The sequence below is a fragment of the Rana temporaria genome, chromosome 1 (assembly GCF_905171775.1).
Source record: "Rana temporaria chromosome 1, aRanTem1.1, whole genome shotgun sequence".
Classification (NCBI taxonomy): domain Eukaryota; kingdom Metazoa; phylum Chordata; class Amphibia; order Anura; family Ranidae; genus Rana; species Rana temporaria.
In genome coordinates this window covers 387,288,564-387,301,063 of record NC_053489.1, presented here as the reverse complement: position 1 = coordinate 387,301,063, position 12,500 = coordinate 387,288,564, and the positions used below count along the sequence as shown (strand labels likewise).

General features: G+C 46.6%; 1 protein-coding gene across 18 annotated transcripts in view; it reads left to right on the top strand.

The window, feature by feature from the left end:
* Positions 1-12,500, top strand: part of ADGRL3 (adhesion G protein-coupled receptor L3) — a 1,059,382-nt gene that overhangs the window by 84,070 nt on the left and 962,812 nt on the right. The window lies entirely within an intron of this gene.

The window sequence follows — 12,500 nt, the reverse complement described above, 5'->3', positions numbered from 1 at the left end:
GTGACTTATACACATGTAACTGCTTGGGTGTGTCCTGTGTACAAATTAATGCTGTGTCTGTCAGCTTGTTATTGATTTGTATAGGCTACCACATGCAGCTGTACAGAAACACACTTGACAACCGTCCGCAGAAATTTGCTTTTCTTGATGCTGCACGGCCATTTATGGCCATGTGAAGGAGGCCTAAACACCTTTCCCCCCTCCACAGACACAAACAAATTATACATACTGCAGTACATACATAGCAGAAATTAACTTTGTGTGTGTTGGTGCAATGCAGTGCTACAGTGCATTGTAACAATGCATAATAGTGCTTGATTTTGTTTAATTCAATTTTTTTTTTTGTATTTACATTCATCCAACTCTATGTGGACGTCGTAATTCGCTGTGTTGCAAAAAAATGTACGTCTGCATAATTTTTATTGCAACACACAACAAAACAGCGCATACATGGTCAGTAACACTTCCTGTTTTATGGAATCTTCTAGTTTAAATATAAAGCGGACAACTTTGAACAGCAGTTTTGTCAGTCTGGGGGGAGTAGAGTGTCATGCCGCATACAGACGGTCGTTTTTTGTGATGAAAAAAAACGACGTTTTAAATCATGAAATAAAACAACGTTTTTGAAACACCATCGTTTTTTAAAAATGCTCTAGCAAAGCGCGGTTACGTTCAGCACGTACGACGGCACTCTGTTCCATTGAAGCTCGCTTCATAACTTGCTTCTGAGCATGCGCTGGTTTAAAAACGTTGATTTAAACGTCGTTTTGCCCACACACTATCATTTTAAATGACACAAAAAACGATGTTTTGAAAAACGACACAAAAAATTCAAGCATGTTCGAATTTTTTTTTTGTCGTTTTTCAGAAGACATAAAACGATGTTTTCCACACACACGGTCATTTTAAATGACGTTTTCAAAAACGACGTTTTTTTTCATCACAAAAAACGACCGTCTAAACGCAGCATTAGACTAGAAGATTTAGATGGACTTGACGAACAAATTAAAGCTGAACTCCAGGAGATGCTCTTAGGAGACACATGGGCTGCCATTCATTTTGAATGGCACCCCCACGCATCTCAGCCCGCAACTCGTGTACGGGTGCAAGAACTGCAGGGAATTTCCATGCAGCCACATTTAAGAAAAGGTGCAGGCACCTTTTTGACAAAACACAGAAATGGCAGCCCATTCATTCGGATGGGCTGCCATGCCTACGCAAAGGCAGGCCCCAAAACTGCTAAGGTGTGAACCTATCATTAAAATTTCATTTACTCCATAGCCCAACAGATTGCTTATGCAAATGAGATTCACACTTTTCATATATTATGGCTGTGCATATTTTATATTGCAACATATTATGATTGCACACATATACACCTGTATATTTGCACAAATACACCGAATCTATAACCATGCATCTACTAACACAGATGAGTGTACTTATGTACTTCATGTACTTATGTGTACCTGCAAACATGCTAGCCATACACTTCGACCTAAAAACAAACACAGTGCATCTGTAAATTATTCACAGATCTTTTTCTACATTTTGTTATGTTGAAGCCTTATTCCAAACTGGATTAAATTAATTATTTTCCTCAAAATGGCCGGCCCCATTTCAGCACAGCGCAAGCGCGCCGCACCGGTTCAAACCTCTGCCATGGGACATTTCTGCCACTCGCCCAAACCGTAAACACATTCCAGCAAGTCCACGCACACCCTCAGATGCAGTCCGGCCCGTAACATGCACTACTCATCTTGGCCCCATTTCAGTACATGCTCCAGAATTCACACACTGCAAGTCGCACCGATCAGAATCTCTGTCATGGAAATTTCGGTCACTCATTTCATTGACACATGTTTAGATTCGAACCCTTGCATGTTCCCGCAAACAGGCTTGTCTCAAGCGTACCCCAGTGGTGTTGGCCACATTTCAGTACATACTCCAGAGTCCGCTTGTTGTCGACCGGACCCGCAATGCACCGACACACACCTCTGTCATGGAACATTTCTGACATTAATTCCACCGCCACACCAGCTCATTTGTTTCGCTCACTTAGAAACGTTCGAGACTAGCTAGCCCCCACCCATGTCCCTAATTTTATAATTTCTCCTACAGATCAGTCAAGCTCAGTAGCTCCTCCCTGCATCCCAGGTTGGACGTCATTTCTACAGGTAAAAAAAAAGGCATGTAGTTGCAACCCAAAATAAATATATATATATATATATATATATATATATATATATATATATATATATATATATATATATATATATAATCTCCCGTAGGACATAACCCCGATTCTCGTCTCACCCCTATAGGTTCCAGTTGACCAACCCCGACCTCAAAGACAAGACTTCGCTCCCAGGGCATGAATCACCCAGAGTCATGTCTCAGGCCGGCAGCGAAGACCTCTTCGCCCCTCCCTCACCGCCTCCCATCTCAGAGAGCGGCAGCTCACGCTCCTTCAGGGATGGACCATCCCTAAATTGATGACAGAATAGAGGCGCAGGCAGGTGCCTTTCCCGACCACAGCCAGGCAGGCAGAGCATTTTAGGCTCCTATTCCCGCCACCAGCCTCAAACGATGTCCCGCCAGCCTCACCCGGGCCAAGTACCCAGCAGGCATCCCTCCAGTCCATATCCGCCGCCATGTCTCAACTCCACACCATGATATCATCCCTGTCTACCACAGTCACAGACATGTAGGCCAGAATGACACTTCTGGAGGCTCGCCCGCCTACAGCCACCCCTGACCCGCCCACGGCCACCCCCGACCCGCCCACAGTCCAACTGCAGACCCCCCCTCCCGGCTACTCCCGCAGGCAAGTGCTCCACAGTCCTCCCAGCACACTTGGTCCCAGCCAACATTAGGAAGGACATCCTGGACGGCAAGGACATCAACCTTGCCTCCCTCCTCATCTCAGTCCACAATTTAGCAGAAAACAAGGCCTACACCTGGGGAGACGTGTCGGTGGTCCTCAATTCAAAAGACCCAAGGCTCAATCGCAAGTTGTCTTTTCCAGAATTTGCACTGGCCTTCAGGATGCTCAGGGATGTCCTATGCTCCGCCTCCCCCAACAGGAGGGAAGAGTTGGACCTATAGCTCCACACCTTGGTGGAGCTAGGTTACAAATACAGAGGTTTTTCGTTCTACGATTACCACCGCTCCTTCTCAGCCAAAGCAGCAGCCAGGCTGCCACAATTCCAGACTACCACAGATTGGAGTCACATGGACACCGAATTGTTCTGCTGTCACTTTGCCGGCCTGCGCTCACCCTTATGCACCATTTGCCAGTCCTCCACTCACACAGCCACATGGTGCACCAACACCACCAATAGTAGCCCATTCGAACTCCCCTCCACCTCAAGGGCAGCTCCGGGCCTACCGGCCGCTCAGCAGACGACTTGGGTAGACAAGTTTGGGTACCCAGTACAGACAGCAGGGGGAGCAGCCATCTGCAACAACTTCAATTACGGATCCTGCAACTTTAGCCAATGTCACCTACTCCATGTTTGTCTTACATGTCACAGAGCACCCCCCAGAACCCTATTCCAAGTCAAACAGCAGAAGAAGTCTTGACTAGGCCATATAAACATCCCGTGGCTGGAGCTCTACCTCACTTTAGCGGACCTCTCAATGTGTGAAGAGTTTCTCACTAATTGGAATGGTATTTCTATGTTCATACCGTCAATGTCGCCCCTCTCCCCACAAGTAGTGACCGACGCCGCAGCCTCTACAGGCTTTGCTGCAATTTTTGACCACCACTGTTTTGCACGACCAAGGCCGCCGGAGATACTAGCAATCCCAGGCTTCACCCAGACTTCCTCCCTATTCGAGCTATACCCGATCGTAGCAGCCGCCCAACTCTGGGGCCACAGGTGGACAGGACAAACAGTAGCCTTCACCACCTACAATCAGGCCACAGCCGACATTATCAACAAGGGCAGGTCCAAGTCCCTTGTAATGATGTCCTTCCTACGTCGGCTGGTGCAACTGTCCTTGCAACACCAATTTAACGTCCACTCCCCGGCATTTGTAATCTCGCCGCAGACGCTCTGTCCCGCTTTAACTATACTTACTTTTTTCAGCAGAGACCCGGAGCCAATCAAACTCCAGCTCCTATCCCTCCTTGGTCTCAGCTGATCCTGGACTAAGACGGCACCTACAGCAAGCGACCCAGCTGATCAACCAGTCGCTCTCGCGCAACACTCTTAAAGCCTACAATGCAGCTTGGGACGCCTTTAGCAAGTTTCTGGCGCACCACTCCGTGAACACTACCGTAGACGTCAAGCACATACTGGCCTTCGTTTCTTACTGCCACACTTGCCAGTCCTTGTCCTACAATACCATTTGTCTCTACTTGGCAGGCATCCAGCACTTTCTGGCCTTACAAGATCCCTCGCTGTTCACGTCTCACGCAGTCAGAGCTGCCCTATGCGGAGTCCAAAAACGACAACCAGTCGTCAACACCAAACGCCTACCTATAACCAGCACCATCTTTAGAGACATGTCCACCATCCTTGCCACGTCTCCATTTGGCCTGCTCCCTAGCTTGGTTATACAAGCGGCCATCTACCTGGCGTATTATGTGTTTCTCCGACCGGGCGAGTTTACCTACAACAGCCCCGCCGGCCGAGTGCTGCGCAGACGGCACTTGGTCCGCCATCAAGATCGCTTTACGCTCCATCTTACTGTGTCCAAAACCCAGCAATCAGGCCTGGCGTAGATGTCGGCATATACAAAACAAATAACATCTGGTGCCCAGTTACCGTATTGGACCGCCTACTCTACCACTTACCAGCACAATCCGACTCTACTCCTCTACTCCCTTTTCCGGTCAAACCACTGAGCACCAGCCAGTTTATCAAGCACGTGAGGATCCTTCTACGGACTCTACACCTCAATCCTACTCAGTATTCGGGCCACTCCTTTCACATCGGAGCAGCCTCAGCCGCCTCTCGATACAGGGTCCCCGACCATGTCATCAAGAAGCTAGGCAGGTGGAAGTCCGCCTGCTTCGCCCGGTACATCCCTAACCGCAGGCGGAAATGGCACAAGCTTTCGCCAAACTTGCACAGTGAACGATCTGACTCAATAAAACCATACCCCTACCTGAATGTTTTTGCCCCCTTATTTTTGGCGTACCGTCCATTAGGCCAGGGCACTGTTGTAAGTCCTTGTCAGTCTATGTCGTCCATATCCGTATCGGCCATAGGGCTCCAACCATAAGTAAGAAGGCCGAGTAGCAGCCTGAATTTATGGGTGGAGCCTGGCAGCCTATATAGCCATCATGCATGGCTGTGGGCTTCGTCGGTTTCCTGCACACAGGACGTGGATTCCGGCGCACGTCACCCACCCGTCCCCTTTTAAAAGAATTCTCAGTAATCATTCCTCTCCACAATATCCATCATTTACCTGGGTATGCCCCCTTATTTTGGCATACCGTCCATGAGGCCAGGGCACACTTCAGGCCCATTGTATGTTGAAAGTCCTTGTCAGTCTATGTCCTCCATATCCATATCGGCCCTAGGGCTCCAACCATAAATATAATATATTACACACACAGTTGTGCTCAGTTTACATACCCTGGCAGAATTTATGATTTCTTGCCCATTTTTCTGAGAATATGAATGATAAACACAAAAACTTTCCTTTCACTCATGGTTAGTGTTTGGCTGAAGCCATTTATTATCAATCAATAGGAGAGGTAACTGTCAGCGCAGATACAAAGTGCATGTATAAGTAGGGGTATAGTGATTAGTCTATTGGAAATAATAGTAACAGGCAGTTCAATGGTTAAAAATGCAGGTGATGTGGTTGTTCAATGGCGGCTGCTGTCCTTAGAGAGCTGATTCTGTGGTAAACTAAAGAGGGGTAGAGAAAGGAAACGCCACCTAAGTGCAGTATTAAAGAGGTTCTTTTAATGACACATTGTACAAAACACACTTTCAATAAGGTAAGCAAAGAAGGCTCATCTGTAACATCCTGTAGTCCTAGTCCCGGATCCATGGGCTGCTTAGAAGTGAAGATAGCAGAATGTGTGGAGTCTTCAGGCTTGTCCTGTGGCCATCAGGCCTCACGGGTCACGTGACAGGTCACGTGATTACTTCCGAGGAACACTTCCTGGAGGAGGGTCAGACAGGGAGAACAAAGGCTGATTGGGCTACGCACTCTGAGCCACTGCTCCTTCTATTGGCCTGATCTCTACCCCTCATTTATTATCAATCAACTGTGTTTACACTTTGTAAATCACAATGGCAACAGAAACTACCCAAATGACCCTGATCAAAAGTTTACATTCCCCAGTTATTTATACCGTGTATTGCCCCCTTTAACATCAATGACAGCTTGTGGTATTTGTGGATGAGGCTCTTTATCGTCTCAGATGGGGCAAGCTGCCCATTCCTCTTGTCAAAAAACCTCCAGTTCCTGTAAATTCTTGGGCTGTCTTGCATTAACTGCACATTTCAGATCTCCCCAGAGTGGCTCAATGATATTGAGGTCAGGAGGCAGAGATGGCCACTCCAGAACCTTCACCTTATTCTAATGTAGCCAATGACAGGTCGACTTGGCCTTGTGTTTTAGATCATTGTCATGTTGGAATGTCCAAGTATGTCCCATGCACAGCTTCTTGGCTGATGAATGCAAATATTCCTCCACTTATTTTTTGATAACACACTGCATTCATCTTGCCAACAATTTTGACCAAATTACATGTGCCTTTGAAGCTCGCATATCCCCAAAACATCAGCGATCCGACTCTGTACCTTTCATCGTAGTCCTCTCCAAATACAGCGTTCTGTATTTCTGACTGGCGTAATCACAAAAAACGCACCTACCGCTGGAGTCTAATCGCCCCAATCTTACTATATGTGTGTGTGTATATGTATATCACACACACACACACAGAGTTTTAAAAGTGTGGTAGCAAGTCATTGATTTAGGCTGGGTTCACGCTGCCATGTGGCTCACAGCAGGGGTCCGGTGCGTCCCTGTTTTCCGTTTTAGGTCCGATTTCAGTTTGAATCTTTTGCTAAATTCAGACCCGAAACGGACCAGAAGACGCACAGAACTCCTGTGCAATTCGTTCCACAGCCTTCCCGAAGCTGTGTGAACTGGCTCCATTGAGAGCCAGTCACAATCTCCTGACATGCAAATCGGAAGTGGGCAAACCGGCATCCAATTTGCAATAGTGTGAACCCAGCCTTTACAAAGGTATTAGCTTGTAAAAATAGTGACATCATCACTGTGCTACACATAGCCTGCACAGGGAGCAGAGATGTAGGAGGAACCCAATAAGTCAACTTGCTACAGGCAGCCTCTAGCAGGGGAAGGGTGCATATACAAGACCAGTCAATCTGGATAAGAGCAGCAGTGACTGGTCTTTATTGAAGATATAGAAGTATTACTCAAAGTTGTTATACATGATAGGGCTATGGCACTCCCCTTATTGGGTATGTGCCTAGAACTTTCTCAACTCTGCTGCAAATGAAGGCCTTGTTCACACGGGACGATTTGATCCATAGCGTGCATCCCCGTGCCAGCAGTCCCAGTGCTGGCTGTTGAGATGCAGTGGCTTCATGAACACAGCTGCTGCTCCCAAAGATGCACTGGCCTATAAAAATCTCCTAATTTCATCCTTTTTTGTTTTTAGCTAAAGGTCTTTGTATTTAAAAAACATCAACATTTGTAACTTGGAAGTCAAATAATGGTAAAAAGTAGATATGTTTTATAAATTGGGAAAAAAAAAGTTCTTCATGAAGTGAAGTTTCTTTTCTAGCTTGAAAGTAATAAATGGTAGATTCAGTTCACTAAGCTGCAAAAAGGTTCCATACGTTATCGCCTATTTTTCTACTGAAAATCTTCAGTTTCAAAAACAGAAATATTAATAAGGTACTGAATATATACATTTGCTGGCTCAGCCTCATGCCAGCAAGACCTTGGGACAACTCTGCCCCTTGACTCCATATAGTACATTCCTGAATAGATCAATAAAGGCAGCCAGTACCTGGTGCAGGTGTTCTTATTCTGTCCTCGCTCCGAACATTCTGGTTTCTTTTAGTCCTACCGTTGGTCCATGTGGTGGATGGTCCCTTTTTGGGGGTAAATCCACCTCCGGGCGATGATGTCACCCCTAGCTGTATTGCTGTATTTCTTGTACTGCTTAATTGCTAAATGACCCTTCCTTGTTGCAGGTGGAGAAGTTCTTCACACAGAGGTCGCAAGAGGGCAATTTCTTCATCAAGTGACCACCGTTCTCCTTCTCCTTGTGCTCCTCATTCTAAAAAAAAGGCTAAATGGCACCATGTACAGCACAGCCCATCTTCTGTGGGGCCTTCATCTGGTCATCCCTGGGCATCAGCAACTAGCTGCCACGTGGCTCTCCCTACAGCCACAATCTCTAATTCATGCTGGGCTTGGGATGCGATACCTTTGCCGTCTAAATGTGGGTTGTGCTTTAGAGAAGCCTCTCAGAATAGCCAGATGGTTAACAAGGATATTAAGATATTTAGAGCAGGGAGTGAAGAGCCTCTTTCCAGGTCCCTCTAAAAAAAAGAAGGCCTATTTGTCTGAGGCAGCGTGAAGAGGATTTACCAGAGCCTGGTCCTGTTAGCTCAAATTCGGAATCAGAGTCTGATATTGCCCAGGATGACTTGAAACCATATTGGTTAGAATTTTCCCCAGTGCCCTCATTTATTTCTGTGGTTAAACAAGTCGTTAAGTGGGAGGAGAATTCGCCAAGTCAGCTGAAGCCAAAGAAGTATTACCCAAATCTGAAAAGAGTTTTGTAAATTCCCTTTCATGTCAGAAATAAAGGAGTTGATGGAAGATAAGTGGGCCAAGCCAGACAGAAAGCCAGCAGTGCAGAATAGAATTAACAAGCTATACCCATTTTGCCAGTCTGATTTGGAAACCTGGGATTCACCCCCAAAGGTCGATGCGTCCTTGCATTGGCTGATGAGACATATCGCTTTGCCTTTAGAGGAGACGTTCTCCTTTAAATACTCTATGAAAGGAAGGGCTGACTCAAAATTAAAAGTATTTACCACAGCAGGAGCTACCTGCAGGCCAGCGGTAGGCCTAACTTTATTTCAAGGGCAATTAGGGTCTGGTCTTCAAACTTAGAGTCTGCTTTTTGTTCCCACCCAGAAGAGGAGCTCCTGTCTTCAAGCCTTCAAGGCCTAAAGTTGTCAGTCGTGTTCATTGCTAAAGTGGCGGTGGACTTAGTCAGATTTACTTCTTGCATCATGACCCACTAAGTCATGGCTAGATGGGCTCTCTCGCTCAGGCACTGGGCTGCGGACTCTGCCTCAAAGCAGGCCCTATGCTCTATTACTTTTACTGGAGGCATGCTCTTTGGTAAAATGTTGGAGGATGCGATACACCGGGTGACTGGAGGGAAATCTGGTCTTCTTCCTCAGGATCAGAAGCATTGGCTGAACAGGAAGTCTCGGAAGCAGTTCAGGCATGCCCGATTTTTATCGGCCTGTTAGAGAGTTCTCCCATTTCTCGTGATCTCGTGGCTGCTTCGTGGATCAAGCCAAATCCAAGAGCCCTCAGCCTGCCAAGTCTTCAACCAAATCCTTCTAAAGGTTTGCACACCCGGGCAATTTTTCTTTTTTTTACCCAGGCATCGCTGATAGGGACAAGATTAGCTCTCTTCAGCAATATCCTGGCTGAAAGAATTATGGATTTGTGGGCCTTAAAGGTTGTCTACAAAGGCCTTCATCTTCAGTTTCAGGACTCGCCTCCAAGGAATTTCATTGTTTTAATGCAGCTCCCTGCATCACCAGCGAAGCGGGCCTCTCTAAACATTGCAGAACTGCTCATGCTTCAGGCAATAGGGCCAGTGGCAGAGGAAGAACAGGGCCAAGATGTCCTGCTTGGGATTTTAAATCCTTTTCTGAGGCCTCAGTCCTTCTGCACAGAGTTCCTTAAAACCATAATCGCAGTAATACGTAGAGGCGATTGGGTGATTTCCATGGATCTCGAAAATGCCTATTTCCATGTCCCGGTGGCCAAAGTTCATCAACGTTTTCTAAGGTTTTACTTCGCAGGTAACCATTTCCAATTCAGGTGTCTTCGAAGGTTATGGTCACGGTGATCACTTATCTTCGACAGAAAGGCATACAAGTATTTCATTACCTGGATGATGTCGTAGTTCTCGCTCAGTCCAGAGATCTTCTGGTACAGCTCCGGGACCAGGTCCTGAACACTCTTCGAAGAGTTTGGTTGGATGATAAATCTCTTATGGCGACTTCAGACAATTGTCAGGTTCCTCAGTTTTTCTCCTGCTTCTTCTACCCACAGGCTGTAGCCCAAAATGCCCTTTCCCAGACGTGGGATTTCAGTCAAATATACATCTTCCCTCCAATGGCCCTGATTCTCAGATCGTTGTAGATTGTGGAGGAGGAAGTCTCAGCAATAGTGATCTCTCTATTCTGGCCGAGGAGGCCATGGTTTGCCCTCCTTTTTTCACTTGCCAACGTGCCCTCCAATCAGGTTGCCTCAGACCCAATACCTGCTTCTCCAGGACAGCCAGTTTCATTGCGATCCAGCCCCTCTAGCCTTGACTGCGTGTTGTATGAAAGGAACAAACTGAAGAGCCTTAATCTTTCCAAGTCAGTCAACCATCCTTTCGACAAGGAAGATCTCGACCAAGACTACTTACCACTGAGTATGGCAGAGATTCAAAGCTTTTTCTATCCAACATGGGTTTTACTTTCAGTCCCCCTCTGGCATACATGCTAGGATTTCTTCAGTCTGGGCTGGAATCAGGCCAACTACAAGCTAACTACAATACCATTACATTTCAGGTTTCTGCACTGTTGGCGTTGACTGACACTTCTTGCTCTAATCAACCGCTGATGGGCAGATTTCTGAAAGCAGAAATTAAAATACGACCTCCAATATGTCCAATATTTCCGAAGTGGAATTTGCCATTGGCTCTGAAGGTATTGCTGAAGTCTTCAATTGCTCTGGATTTAATCAGTCGATTATATTACCTCACTTTAAAGACAGTGGGCCAGATTCACAAAGCAGATAAGACGGCGTAACTCCTGATACGCCGTTGTATCTATTGTTCTATCTATGCGACTGATTCATAGAATCAGTTACGCATAGATAGCCATAAGATCCGACAGGTGTAATTGTTTTACACTGTCGGATCTTAGGATGCAATACCGCGGCCGCCGCTGGGGGGAGTTCGCGTCGTAAACCAGCGTTGGGTATGCAAATTAGGAGTTACGGCGATCCACAACGTTTTTTCACGTTCGCTACGTCGCCGCTAGTCTAGTTTCCCGTCGCAAAGTTACACTTTTTTTTTGGTGCCTTAACTTTAGTCAGCAAGTGTATTGCTGTCTAAAGTATGGCCGTCGTTCCCGCGTCGAAATTTAAAAATCAACGTCGTTTGCGTAAGCCCTCCGGGAATACGGAATTACACTACGCGCGTCGCCGTTCGAAAAAATTACGTCACGGCGCGCAAAGCACGGCGGGAATTCGGAAACGGAGCATGCACGGTAGGTCCGGCGCGGGAGCGCGCCTAATTTAAATGGCACACGCCCATTTAAATTGGCCCGCCTTACGCCGGAGGCCGCCGGCGTAGGTTTTCATCGCAAGTGCTTGGTGAATCAGGCACTTGCGATGAAAACTTGCGGCGGTGTAACGTATCTACGATACGTTACGCCGCCGCAATTAATTCGTGAATCTGGCCCAGTGTTTCTTATGGCTGTGGTTCTCGGCTAGGTGAGTCTCTGACATTGCTGCGTTCTGCTGCAAAGAACCGTACTGCGCCTTTTTTCCAGATGGAGGGGTGTTACGCTTTCTCTGAATTTCCTTCCCCAAAGTTTACTTGGAGTTTCCTTGGAGTTCCACTATAATTGGCAATCAGTCCTTCCAGCTCTTTCCACCCTCAACACCAGGCTCAGAAGATTCAGATTTGCACAAGCTGGGTCTAAAAATCTATTTTTATCAGACATATTTAGAGAGAACAGATTTATTCTGAAATTTTAACGCTCTTTGTATATCCAAAGGGTCCTAGGATGGGCATGCCAGCTTCTCCTAGAGTCATCTCAACATAGGTGGTAAAATGTATTCAAGCAGCTTACTCGCAGGAATGCCTCTCCCTCCTCAGGAGATTTGGGCGCACTGTACTCGGGTAGTTTCTTTTGAGTGGCCTTGTCCAAGGTCTCAGCAGATGTGGTCTGTAAGGAGGCTAGCTGTAGTTCTCCTATTACCTTTATCAGGCATTACAAGCTAGATGTGGCTTCTTCCCAATCGGGTATCATGGGAGCCTCTGTGTTGGCTTCTGCTTTGTCCATATAATTAACTCTAAGCAGCACCTGGTGTTTGTGGTTTTTACTCCCTCCCTGTGTCTGGCTAGTTAGGTCCCAAGGTCTTGTTGGCATGATGCTGAGTCAGAAAAATGGAAAATTGTTACCAATACTTACCCATTATTTTCCTTTCCTGGCTCTGCCTCATGCCGGCGCACACCC